Genomic DNA, 13664 nt, shown 5'->3' with positions numbered 1-13664 from the left:
ACCGCCGCCGGGCCGGACGGTGGCGGCGGACACGGAGAGGAGGCCGCAGCGGGCCCGGGAAGCGCCCACACACCAGAGCGCGCCACCGGGTTTGGTAGCCGAACGGAGGAGGCCACGACACGGACGCCTGGCGGCAAGGGCAACGAGGCGCCGGCAAAGAGCGACGGGGAACAGGACCGCGGGCCAACGGCAAGGGAGCCCCACGGGTTTCCAACCAGGCGCCTCGAGGGGGCAGAGCCAAGTCGCCACCGGGGTGCGCACGGGGTCCCACCGCCCGAGGCCTCCAGCACAAGGGCGGTCCCGTGGCACCCCCGGACGCCGACCCGGCCCACCCCCTCGGCGAACCCTGGGGCAAACCCTCGCAGAGGGCCCTCCGGGGCCCTGCCACCCGCAGCAGCCGCGCGACCGGCCCCTGGAACGCTCTCCCGCACGCGCGGCGACCCACCACCCGCGCCCCGCCCCAGCCGGACCCCCGATGCGCGCAGCCGGCGCCCCTTTCTCTCTTCTTCCCCCCTTCCTTCACTCACACGAGTGGGGCCCGACAGCACTCCGCCCGGGACCCGGCCCCCCAAGAGCCATGGCGGCCCAAGGGAGGGGCGGGCACCCGACAAACGGCGAGGCCTGGTCTCGGGCCCGACACGGTGACGGGGGAGGGAGAGGAGAAGGGGCGGACGCGGCGCTCGGTCGTCCAAGCCGAGACGGGGAAACAAAAGCAGCACAGAACGGGAGGTGGGCCGGAGGCGGCAGGGAGGGGGGCAGCACACGCACGAAGCGAGGACCAGAGAGCACGCACGCGGAGGAGGGCACGGGCTCGGGGAAGGGCGCGCCAACGGAGACGCGAGCCAGGCCACCAGGTAAACGTGCGCGGGATCCCACCGCCACCAGCACGAGGGCGGTCCCGCGACGCCCGCGGCGCCAGCCGGCCTCAGCACCCTTAGCGAGCCTCCCCACGAGCCAGGCCCCGCCCCACAACACACGGCCCTAGGGTCCGGACCCACGGGACCCCCGCCGCGGGAGCCCGTCTCCAACCTCCATCCGATCGGTCCATCCCGGAGCCACACCCCAGGGAAGCGCCTCCCGAAGCCAGGCGGCCCCGACCCGCGCCCGCGCGCCACCCGCCAGCGGCGAGCCCGGAACGGGGGCGGGCGGGAGACAGCCGCCGCCCGCGCGGCGCAGGGGGGGCGGGGCGCGCAGGGACGCCCCAAGCCCCTCGGGACACACACCGCCACGGGAGAAGCGGGGGGACACCGCGCGCGTGCGCGCGCGCTCGCACACCACACGCCCGAGGCGCACGGGCCCCGGCGCCGGACACCGGCCAGGCCTGGCGTGACCCTCCCCCGACTCAGAGGGGGGAGGCGCAGGCCGCGGTAGGCGAAGAGCGGCGCTCGGCCCCACCGCGGGGCCGACAGACCTCCTCTCGCGCGGGAGAGAAGGCTCCGCCTAACACGCACAAGGGCATGCAGTCACCCCCAACACGGGTGGCCACTACGCGCACAGGAGGGGCAGCGACTGGGGGGTTTCGGTACCCCAAGGCACCCTCTCGGATCGCTAGAGAAGGCTTTCTCACCAAGGGCGCGTCGCCCCCCACCCAAATTCGTCCCCCCATCGGGACCCGCCAAACAAAAGGCGTTTCTTCCCGGGGCCGCCAGGACCCGGGGCGGGGGAGAAAGGTCCACGGCAACGGATTGACACAGGGCATTCCAGAGCATTCGCGGTCAGGGCCCACAACGAGGGCCGCCTGCCTTCCCCACGCGCGCGGTTGCTCGTGTCACCGCCCGGAAGGAGCGCCGCGCCTCCAGGTGAGGCCCGAGAAAAACCGAGGCGAAACACCAGCAGCAACGCGCTGGGCAAGAAACCGACAAGTCCTCGCTCAGAGGGGGTTTTGGCCAAGCGCCACGGCGCCGGCTCGGCCCGCCACGATCACTCAAACTCGCCCCACCAAGTCAGTCCCCCACACCCTCCGGGCAACAGCGGCCGTTGCAGGGCGGGGACGACAAGGCGCCCGCTCCCCACAGCAGGGGGAACGGGTGTGCCTCCCTTCACCGATTCTGCCACCCGCCCACCTCGGGCATCTCCGCCAACGGCGGCGACCCAAAGGGGGTCCGCTGGGAACAGGGAACGGCGCCACCACTCGGCTTCAGGCACCTGAGACGACCTGGAGCGCTCCAGGGGCACCACGGAGGGCCAGGCGCCACGCGCTCAGCACGCCCAGGCGGTGAGCAGCGTGGCATCGGGTGCGGCCCCCCCCACCACGGGGAGGAGGCCACCCACCACACACAGCCAGGAGAGGCCAGCGAGAGTGTCCGCTGCGTCAGCTGACCCCAGTCCCGCAAGCCACGGGAGGCCGGGGTCGGGCCGGAGTCCGCACCCCTCTGCACCCCCCCTGCACCGCCCACAGGCGGGAAGGAGGAGCATGGGGCCCGCAGGCAGAACGAGAAGAGCGGCCCCACCCGCCAGGAGTGTCCGTCCCTCGTCTGACACGGCTTAGGCCCGGCCCGGGAGAGCGCGAGATCACCACATCGATCGGTTACCGCCAACACAAGGCAGTCCTGGGGTGAGGGGGGGCTGGGGAAACGCCCAGCGAGGACAGCGACCAGAGGAGGGCCTGCTTCAGCCTCGCCAGCACCCCTCCCCCACCTCTCCCAGGGAACAGGCAGCCGGACAACCCACAAGGGAAAAGGGGAACGCCTGACACGCGGCACGGAGCCTTGCAAGGGTGGGGTTTGTCACGACCGCGGCCGGGTGCCCGCAGCGGGGGGCGCACAGGGTAGAAGACCCACGCCGCCTCCCCACGCTGCCCTCGGGTGCCAGAGACCGGAGGTGGCACCACAGCCTGGACCACACCTGGATGCACAAGAGCCGGCACGCAGGCCCAAGGCAGACGGCTCGAGCAAGCAGGCAGGCAAGGGCGGAGTCGGGTCCGGCTCAGCGTCACCACCAAGCCCGGAGCCACGCCAGCGACGACGAGGCCCAAGTCTCTCTTACAGGATGACAACCGCCACATCAGAACGTGTCAGCACCTACCTGGCAGCAAAAAGCACTCCTTTGAGGAGACAAAAATAACCGCGTTGGCAGGCGGGGCCGAGCCACAGGTCACTGGGACCTTCTGGGACCCTGCCCGGCCACGGGCCCCAAGCATCTTCCCATCGCCGCCAAGCAACCCCCCCCCCCCCGGAAGTCCCCGGGGGCCATCTGGTCGACCCCAGGACCGACCGACCGACCGACCGACCGACCAGGGAATCGCGGGATTGGGAGGGGAGGGGCTGGCCGGGTAGGCCCTGCCCCGTTACACGTTCGCCCGTGCACGGGTCGTCTCCTGGTCGGGACTTAGAAAAATAAAACACTCCGCGCTGTCGCCTGCGGAAGCCTCCCCGGCCCTCGCAAGACCGGCCCCGTGCCAGTCCCCGACCCCCGGCTGGGACTGTTTTGGGGGGGGTTGAATTCCGCGGAGGCGCCCCCGACGGCGGGACCTCAACGGGGATCGCGGGCGCGCCGGCGTTGGCGCCCTATACGGGCCTCCCCTCGCGGCCCGGCCCGGTCCCCAACTCCGCAGCGGGCCTCGGAAAATCTGGGGAGAAAATCGGGTCCAACGACCGGGAGCCCCACGCGTGCCCCCTCCCGGGCCCACGGCGCCCTCCGCGGGCTTCCCCTCAAGGCTCAGGACGGTCCTCACCGGCCCAGCCCGGCCCGGCCCGGCCCAGCCCGGCCCGACCGCGACGCGGGAGGGAAGACAAAAGACGCCTGGCAGGGAAGGACCGACGAGCGACCGACGTGGCCACAGTCTCCGGGTGGCGGCCCCGGGAGGTCCCCGCGGTCCCCGCGGTCGAGGGGTTGGGGGAGGAAAGCACCGGCGGGTGCTGGTCGACCCGTCCGGGCAGCCCCCCACCCCAGCTCGCTCCCAGGGAGCGCCGCCACTACTCCCCCATATACCCGGAGGTTCAATCTCCGGCAAGTGCACCAGCCGCCGGCGCCCCGACGACAGCGGGACGATCACGCCAACGTCGCCGGCCTTCTGGAACTCCGCCCCGGACACCGCGACCAAATCGCATCCCTTGCCGACGTCGCCGACGCTCCGGAGGGGAAACGCTATATAAAAGCGGCCGCCAGGTGGCGCCCGACAACCGACCGAAACGTCAGCGGGGACAGCTCGCGATCTCGGGGACGTGAGGGCGCACAGCCGGCGGCCCGGCCGCCCGATCTCGTCCCGGCCCACTCCGGATGCCGCCTCTCGGTCCCAGGCCGGCGGAGGGCGTCCGCCTCGGGAGCTCCCGGCCGGCACGGCGCGACCCCGGCAGCCCAAGGGACACTCGAAAAATGCATCGGGGCGGCTGCCGCTGGAAAGGGCGGGGCAGACCGGCCACTCGACTCCCCGGCCGGCCGAGGCGGACGTGCGCGGAAAATTCCCCGCACACACCGGGCGGGCCGCGGGCGCCCGTGAGGCACGGGCGGCCCAGAGCGGCCCAGGCGGCGCCCGCGCTCCCGGGAGGGAGGACTTAGACACATTTCGGCGGGCAGGGAGGGAGGGAGGGAGGGAGGGAGGGAGGGAGGGAGGGAGACGGACGGTCAAACCGAAACCACGCGAGAGAGTACTCCCAGAACAACAACGGACGGACGAGCCTTTTTTTTTTTTTTTTTTTTTTTTTAATTTTTTAACATTTATGTATTTTTGAGACAGAGAGAGACAGAGCATGAACGGGGGAGGGTCAGAGAGAGAGGGAGACACAGAATCCAAACCAGGCTCCAGGCTCTGAGCTGTCAGCACAGAGCCCGACGCGGGGCTTGAACCCACGGACCGCGAGATCATGACGTGAGCCGAAGTCGGACGCTCAACCGACCGAGCCCCCCAGGCGCCCCCGGACGAGCCATTTTTATTCTGTCGGGTCAAGCGGGGGGAACGTCTCTCTCGGAAACATTACAAACCAAGCTGCGGGGGGGGGCAGAAAGGGGGTGATGGATAAACGAACGACCACGGATAAAGCTTAAGCAAAGTCCTTTGTCGCACGGGGCCACGACGAAGTCCAAAGACCACAAACAGCTACGGGGAACATGGGTGCAAGTGCACGGCGTGGCAAGCGACAAGAATATGGCTTTCACCATTACTGTCCTCAATAAACACACTACTACTACGGCGGCGGCGGCGGCGGCGGCGGCGGCGGCGGCGGCGGCGGCGGCGGGAGATGGAGAACGGAAGGAGTTAATAGCCACTCACTAAAAATGTCCCGGTTCCCAGAGGACCCTACAGTCCAAAGGGGGGGGGGGGGGGGGGGGGGCCGGCAGGGAGAAGGAAGGTGTCACCGAGACACACCCTATGCCTCCACCCTCTTAGGGTTTGCAGGTGACCCTGAGGGTGACACTGACACGAGACAGGCTAACCGTACAAGGAGCTGACACATTGATTTCCTACAAGTTTCACGTGACAGGTAGAGCCCCTCCTGAGGTAAACCAAGACCCTGAGAAGTGGCCAGACCTCAACGCTTGTATATTGGGTTGAACAAGGAGAAGCGACGGTGGACGACTAACTGAACTACATGGGGAGGCTAAAGGATGAGGAGGATTTTAAAACCAACGAAACCAACCAACCAAGATCTTTTCTCCTCTAGAATTCTCTCCACTTCTCCTCCTGTCCTTGAGGATAAGAATGTCACTCCCCTGGTGGCGTAGGAAAGACATCCTGGGGGGGGGGGGGGGGGGGAACCTCCAGGGAGAAAAGGAGGAGAGTGCTCCGCGCACGCTTCTTGCACCTGCTGGGCAGGAGGGTAGGGGTGGGTGGTTTACTTTGCTTGCTTGCTTGCTTGCTTGCTGCTACTTTTTGAAAGCTTCTCTAACGTTTCCTTTACATCTAAGTCTTCCTTCCAGTTTGGCTTTGGACAGGAGGAAGGCAGGCCACATGTTTTTCTGACACGGTGGAGAACGAAGGGTAAGATGAGTGCGGGCCCGTGCGTATTCTTTTCCGTCAGTCATGTGCCGTGGTGAGTGGAGCATCAGCTCTTGCCGGATGGGTGTCTCATTCCTCCGTGAACCATCAGGCAAGATGTCGGGCAAACACACACAGGGAGGCTAAAGGTAGGAAGAACGTAGAGAAGGTGGGCGACACGTGCCCGAGTCTCCAGAGCGACGATTTCATCCAGGGCACGGCAACGTCCAAGGTTTCTGGACACCACGTTTACAGACGCTTCGGCGCGTAGGTCACTTTGAATCCACAGTGCCACCCTCCGGTCCCGTTAGCACGTTGCCTCCGGCTCACGTGAGCGAGCGGTGGTGTCGTCGTCGTCGTCGTCGTCGTCGTCGTCGTCGTGCAAAGAGACTGTGGGACTCGTCCGGGGATGGAACCGGGCCAGAGACAGGGAGGGACACCGCAACCCATCGTTGAGCTTCAGGTGTCTCTAAGAGACCGAGTCTCTAAAGTACACTGAGGCACAAGGGCGACCCACTCGCTCGCTCGGGGCCGGACGTCTCTTTGTTCTCTCGCGGGGTGGGTATCTGCGAGTGTTGTTTGTTTACTTTCCGGACAAGGCGAAAGCACTCTGAAACAGGAGATATTGGCACAAGGGGTCTGGTGGCATGGGAGGGTGGCGGGTCAGTCCACGTACCGAGAACACGGGAGGATCGGGCGTCTGAACAACCAGGCGGAGAGAGGAGTTTAGCCTCCTCGGTCATCACGGCAACCGGCACCTGCACAGAAACCACAGAAGGTGCCCAGGACGAACTGCGTCACAGGAGCCAGCGTGGGCATTGCCCCACTACCCTCAGCCCTCAGCCCAGGAGCAGGCAGTAACTGTCGTCCAGGTCCAGGCCGCGCCCCACTGCCCTCTTCTCAGCCAGAGCGGTGCCCGGGAGGGCGGCCCCGGAACAGATACCTCCTCTCCTCCACACACATCTCGCCAACCCCTTGACCGCTGTGCCCGAGACACACAACTCCGCTGGACCCAGAGCATGATTTTTCCCGTGGACCGGGGGCCTGCTTGGCCACTTAGGGTCCTCGCACCAAGATGAATCGGGCTAGAGACAGGGACACCGCAGCCCACCGTTGAGCTGAAGGGGCCTCTAGGAGAGGGACCCTCTAACGTAGCTGACGTACAGGGAGACCCGCTCGCTCGTGCCCGGATGTTTCTTTGTTCCTTTATTTCTTTTCGTGGTCTTCATTATTATTTTTGGTACCGTTGTAAGTGGGATTGTTTTTGGGGGGTTGTTTTGTTTTTCTTTTCTTTTCTTTTCTTTTCTCTTCTTTTCTTTTCTAATTTGTCTTTCTGCGGTGTCATTATCGGCGTATACAGACGCAACAGATTTCGGTACATAGACTTTGTATTTTTCCTGTGGACCAGGGGCCTACTTTGCCGCTTAGGATGCACGCGCCCCCACCCCCTGCCCACCCGCAGCCTTCAGTTCCCCAAACCACTGGAGGACTCGTGGGGGGTGGGAGTGGGGGGTGGGGGTGCGGCAGGGGTGGGGGCGGGGATGGGAGTGGCAGTGGAAGGGAGGTTCAGGGCGATTCATTCTAATCGGCCTCATTCAACCCCTTCGTTCAAATGCAGAAAGCTTTCTGTTAAAGTCTGAGCCTGGGGCTTCTCTCCATTGAATGGCTTTCTTCAACTCCCCCAACCCTTAGGCTGAAATTTCTGAACTACTGGGAGGAAAGGGAGGAAAGGGGGGGGGGGGGAAGAGAGAAGGGGGGGGGGAGAGAAGGGGGGAGGGGAGAAGATGATGTCTGAAGAACTTGCCTTCTCTGGAAGAAAGAGAGTCCCCTCCTTTTCCTAACCCAGGAAACCTCAATAAACCGTTTGAGAATCATGGATGTGGAGGATGATATCTTACTATAATGCCTTCCAGGGGTGGGGGTGCAGGTACGTGGAAGGGTAAGGAGTTGGCGGGCGAGCGAGCGAGCGAGCGGCATGGTGTGGCGTGGCGTGGCCTGCCGAGTCAGAGTTAGGGGGTGGCATGAAACACGTGATGGTGGGGTCTTAGGGTTCAGAGGCCAAACACAGGCATGGAGCAATAAGGGATAGAGGGTGAGGGAGGCCTGACAGGGGACAATTGTGACCCCGGGTGATGGTCCCAGCGGGCACACTCCTGTAAAGCAACACTAACACTCTATTGATTAGCCATTGACCTGTCCTCCCTCTCCCACCTGCTTCCAAAGGGAAACGGAGTACAGTTTCATTCCACAGTCACTGGCTGTTTCACACGCAACCTTTGACGTGCCACTAAAAGGAGGAAGGAAGATGGACACACATGAAACAGCCCCACAGATGGCCTAGAGGGCGTGGGTGGGGCTCTCATCCGTCAATTTGGGAGTCTGAGTCAGGATCCTGGGGTTGTTTCAAATCATGGAATGGAAGGGGCTCCTGGCTGGCTCACTCAGAAGAGCATGCGACTCTTGGACTCTTGACCTCTGTCAGGGTTGTGACTTCAAGTCCCACATCGAGTGAAGAGAATGTGAAAAATGAATGAAGGAATGAAGGCATGGATGGACAAACTTTAAAAAAAATAAAAAAGGTTGTGGGGCGCCTGGGGGGCTCGGTCGGATAAGTGTCCGACTTGGGCTCAGATCATGATCTCACGGTCCGTGAGTTTCAAGCCCCACGTCGGGCTCTGTGCTGACAGCTCAGAGCCTGGAGCCTGCTTCAGAACCTGTGTCTCCCTCTCTCTGACCCTCCCCCATTCATGCTCTTTCTCTATCTCAAAAATAAATAAAAGTTGGAAAAAAAAAAAACACGTTTGCAACGTTTGTGTCTTTAAAACAAATGGAATGGGTGGGGTGCCTGGGTGGCTCAGTGGGTGAAGCATCCCACGCTTGATTTTGACTCACGTCATATCTCAGGGTTCGTGAGACCAAGCCCTGCGTTGGGTTCTCGCACGGACAGTGCGGAGCCTGCTTGGGGTTCCCTCCCTCCCACCCCCCCCCCTTAAACCAATAAGTAAACATTAAAAACATAAATCTTAAACATGAAAAGACACTTCTGTAAAGAAGACATCCGGATGGCCAACAGGCACATGAAAAGATGTTCAACGTCGCTTCTCATCAGGGAAATATAAATCAAAACCACACTCAGATATCACCTCACGCCAGTCAGAGTGGCCCAAATGAACAAATCAGGAGACTATAGATGCTGGAGAGGATGTGGAGAAACGGGAACCCTCTTGCACTGTTGGTGGGAATGCAAATTGGTGCAGCCGCTCTGGAAAGCAGTGTGGAGGTTCCTCACAAAATTAAAAATAGACCTACCCTATGACCCAACAATAGCACTGCTAGGAATTTATCCAGGGGGTACAGGAGTGCTGATGCATAGGGGCACTTGTACCCCAATGTTTATAGCAGCACTCTCAACAATAGCCAAATGATGGAAAGAGCCTAAATGTCCATCAACTGATGAATGGATAAAGAAATTGTGGTTTATAGACACAATGGAATACTACGTGGCAATGAGAAAGAATGAAATAGGGCCTTTTGTAGCAACGTGGATGGAACTGGAGAGTGTGATGCTAAGTGAAATAAGCCATACAGAGAAAGACAGATACCATATGGTTTCACTCTTATGTGGATCCTAAGAAACTTAACAGAAACCCATGGGGGAAGGGAAGGAAAGAAAAAAAAAAAAAAAAAAAGAGGTTAGAGTGGGAGAGAGCCAAAACATAAGAGAGGCTGTTAAAAACAGAACAAACTGAGGGTTGATGGGGGGTGGGAGGGAGGGGAGGGTGGGTGATGGGTATTGAGGAGGGCACCTTTTGGGATGAGCACTGGGTGTTGTATGGAAACCAATTGGACAATAAATTTCATATATTAAAAAAAAATTAAAAAAATAAAAACATAAATCTTAAAACACTACAACAAATGGAATGGAAAGAGAGAACGCAACGAGGAGGACGTGAATGTTGCACCTAATACCACTGAGCTCTACGCTTATATATGGTGAAAAATCTCAATTGTAGGTGATGTCTACTTCTACTTCTAACCACAACTGAAAGGAAAACGACAAAACACCGGTCCTTGGCTCACAGTAAGGGAGTTCCTGGATTTGGTCCGAGAGGGCCTTCTCATCCGCCGTGTGGAAAACTATGGAATGGTTTCTTCCTCTCTAGGCCGATGACCATTGCCAACGACAGTACGTGTAGGTGCTGTCCTACCTGTGAAGGAAAGGCAGGAAGAAGTGTAGCATTTAAAAGCATCTTTTAAACGCTGTCCACCTTTCCCAGTTTGTCCCCTCACTATGTCTTGTTTACCTTTTATAGCATTTACCCTATGTCGATGCAAAATGAATGAGCCTTTTTAAAAACAATTTTAAAGAGGAAGGAAAAGAGTTTCATTGGAGCCCAAGTTAGGAGGGCTGACGGGGATATGCAATCTTCACAAACAAGTCAGTCATCTGGGGAAGACCTCACATTGGGCATACATACAGCTTACCAAAAAAAAAAAAAAAAAAGGATAAACAGGGCACGGGGCCGGGGGGGGGGGGGGCGCAGATGTTAGGAATCACCATGAGGAGAAAGAACACATTCCAGAAAGTTACGGACTTTATCTTCTGTTTTTAGTATGTGCAAGGCTGTATGACTTCAATCTTATGGCGACCAGGAAGGTTTTTGTATTGTTTTCTTTTGTTTCCCTCCTCTTTATAAGCCCCCTTTGGAAGCCCCCTTTTTTAGTTAGTTATGTTTAAAAAAAAAATTTTTTTTTTTTAAACAAACCAGACATACAATCTGTGCTCAGGACAGAAAAAGAGCTCATGCTTTGAGGTTTTCTAGAGTCCCTTTGACCTCGGTAAATATTACATATATAGCTTCCCTGGGAGACCACCAACATTAAAAGTTTAGGATTTCCTTTATCATTTCCCCGTCTTGGTCGATAATCTTTCCTCAGAAATCACGGATGATCAACTTGATGTTTTTATGTCCCTCAGTGCCAGGTGACTGTCTTGTAGGCCCTGGGTGTGTCCCTCCTTGCTGGGTATGAGAGTGAGTGAGTGTGTGTGTGTGTGTGTGTGTGTGTGTGTGTGTGTGTAAGCACACATATGTGTCTTTGAACCACCTAGGGTTCCTCGTTGGGGCGAACGTATTGTAACATAAATGGTGGGAAACTCAAAAGTGACGTATGTTCTCTGTAAGTTCCATTGACCAGCAGACATAGTTCATGTGCTTGGCTCAGATGGTCTGCCTTTGTATTTGGCAAAGCATTTTTAACAGAGAGACAGGGACAGCAACACACTTTCAACAAGGACAATTTGAAGGAGCCAGTGCAACATTGGAATAGACTTGAATTGACAAAAGAATGACATCCCAAGAATCCTTTACATACCTGTTGATACAAGGGAAGGCACATCTGTGATTATTGATGAGGAAAGATGGAGCACCCACATTGAGGAAACATACCTGTCATGCATATCCCCAGGTTTACTTAGGGGCGGAGACTTCACATGAGAACGAGGCAACATTTAGTCCCTGATGTCAGCAGGTTACCTTAGGACACGGAGAAGGGGCTGTGGGTATGCCCCGAGAGCTGGTATAACCTGGATGGCGACTTAGGCTCTTTCTCTCAGGGCTGTGCTGGCTTATAGGCTGCAAGCATATCGGTGGACCTTGAGTCCAGGCCTCTTCAGAGACAGCTAGAGTTTGTCTGTGGGACCTGAAAAGACACAATAGCTGATTAGGGGCAAATAGTTCTCTGAAGAACAAGATTTAGGTTGTCTGCGAGAGAGAGCGAGCGTCAGCCTCCTTAACCCTCCGTGGCACAGTTTCAATTGCCCACTCCCCACTCCCCGCCCCCCACACTCACCCCCAGCCTCTGGAGTTTGGATCATTTCCCAATGGTAAGGAATGGGGACGATGATGGGTGATGGCTCGGGCTCGGGCTATCCGTTTATCTCCCCCGGTGAGAACAGTTTCTGTAAATCTCACCTGTCACAGGCCGAGGTGCAGGGCTACACAGAGGTTGTGAAGGGAATCGAAGCAACATGGAGTCAGAGGTGTAAAGTTTTCTTCCCCTTTATAAGTTTCCATTGTCAATCCCTCGTTCCACTTTTATGGAACAGGGGTGGGGGGCCACCTTCTGAAACTATTTCAAGCCGAATTAGGGTGTGGCAGGGGCTTTGGAAGGGAAGGATTTGACAGGGTGCAGGGCACAACTTTTGCTCCCTTGTGCTAATTGGGGGTGGGGGTGGGGGTGGGGGTGGGGGTGGGTATCAGAGATAGTTCCTATCTGAGATCTTGGATATTTTTCTGCATAGTTTGGTACTGCATCATATCCTGAGTTTTCTCCCCAAGTGTATTCTAAGAAATAGTAACAGTATAGTCAAACCCAATGTTATAACCACCTTGGGGGGGCGGGGGGCGCGAAGGGGAAGGTTGTGGTGGTCAAGGGGCCTCTTACTGTACCCAAGTGAATTGCTGTCTGATTTTACTTTTATGTTTTTTTTAATCTTATTAAGTAACCTTTACACCCAACGTTGGGCTCGAACTTACAACCCCAAGATCGAGAGCTACGCGCTCTACCGACTGAGCCATCCAGGTGCCCCTGTTTATGTGGGCTTTTATTGCTGGGGCACCTGGGTGGCTCCGTGGGTTACGCATCGGACTCTGGCTCCGGTCAGGATCTCGCCATTCGTGATTTCGAGCCCCGCATCAGACTCTGTGCGGACAGCTCAGAGCCTGGAGCCAGCTACAGATTATGGGTCTCCTCCCCCCACCCCCTCTCAAAAGTAAATATTAAGAAACTTATAAAAATACAAAGAAAATGTGGGTTCTTATTTCTAAAGAGGAGCTAATACAGGTGCAGCAAGTGTTCGTGAACTAGCTTTGACTCTGCCTCGTTCAGCAATCAGGTAACTAATAAGAGGTATTTCTACAGAAAGAAAAGAAAACCACGGGTTAATGGTTAGAACAACTTATAAACCCAGTGTCTAAGTCCCAAGTGTGGTCAGTGAGAAGGTGTCTAGATGCCAGGCTCGAAGCATCCTCAGCTGGAGTGTGAGCAGGCAGGGGGCAATCTGACCGATTTTTCTGGCATGTAGTTCAAATGTCTCATTTTGGGGGATCCTGAGTGGCTCAGTGGGTTCAGGTTCAGTATTCAAGTCTGGCTCTTCACTCAGGTCTCAATCCCAGGGTCGTGAGCTCAAGGCTCCAGTTGGGCTCCACACTGGGCGTGGTGAAGCCTACTTTAAAAACAACAAAAACACAACAGCAGCAAATGTCTCGTTCTGAATGGCCCGTAGAGCAACAGGCACACAGATTGTCTACAACTGTGGCAATTTCTCTGAAGTTTATCTCCAGTTGTTCAGCTTTCCTTTGCAGGGCTTCAGGGAAAAGGGCCATTTGAGTTCTTCAGGATGGTAAGATAAGAGGATGGGAGAGGATTGGAAGCCTGAGTGTGAAGAGTCATAGTCAGATATTGGAGGAAACCAGGATTCAGGATCCAGCCCAGTTTTAAAGGCAAACAACAAACAGTCAAAGAAAATTAATTAACCAGAACTAGAATTTAACATCCACCAAAGAGCTATTGAAATATAATCTTTTTCTATCGAGACCCCTCCATTCCTGTCAAAGATAGCCAATGAAAACTAATTTGTTTGTAAAATAAGTCCAGTGTTAACAGACATGGCTTCAGTATTGACATAAACACACCAAGAATAGCGATTGACCATATAGTCTTTTGTGTTTTTTCTCTCTTCTTTTCCACC

This window comes from Prionailurus viverrinus, unplaced genomic scaffold (genome assembly GCF_022837055.1).
Source record: "Prionailurus viverrinus isolate Anna unplaced genomic scaffold, UM_Priviv_1.0 scaffold_140, whole genome shotgun sequence".
NCBI lineage: Eukaryota > Metazoa > Chordata > Mammalia > Carnivora > Felidae > Prionailurus > Prionailurus viverrinus.
Note: the sequence above shows the minus strand (reverse complement) of the source record.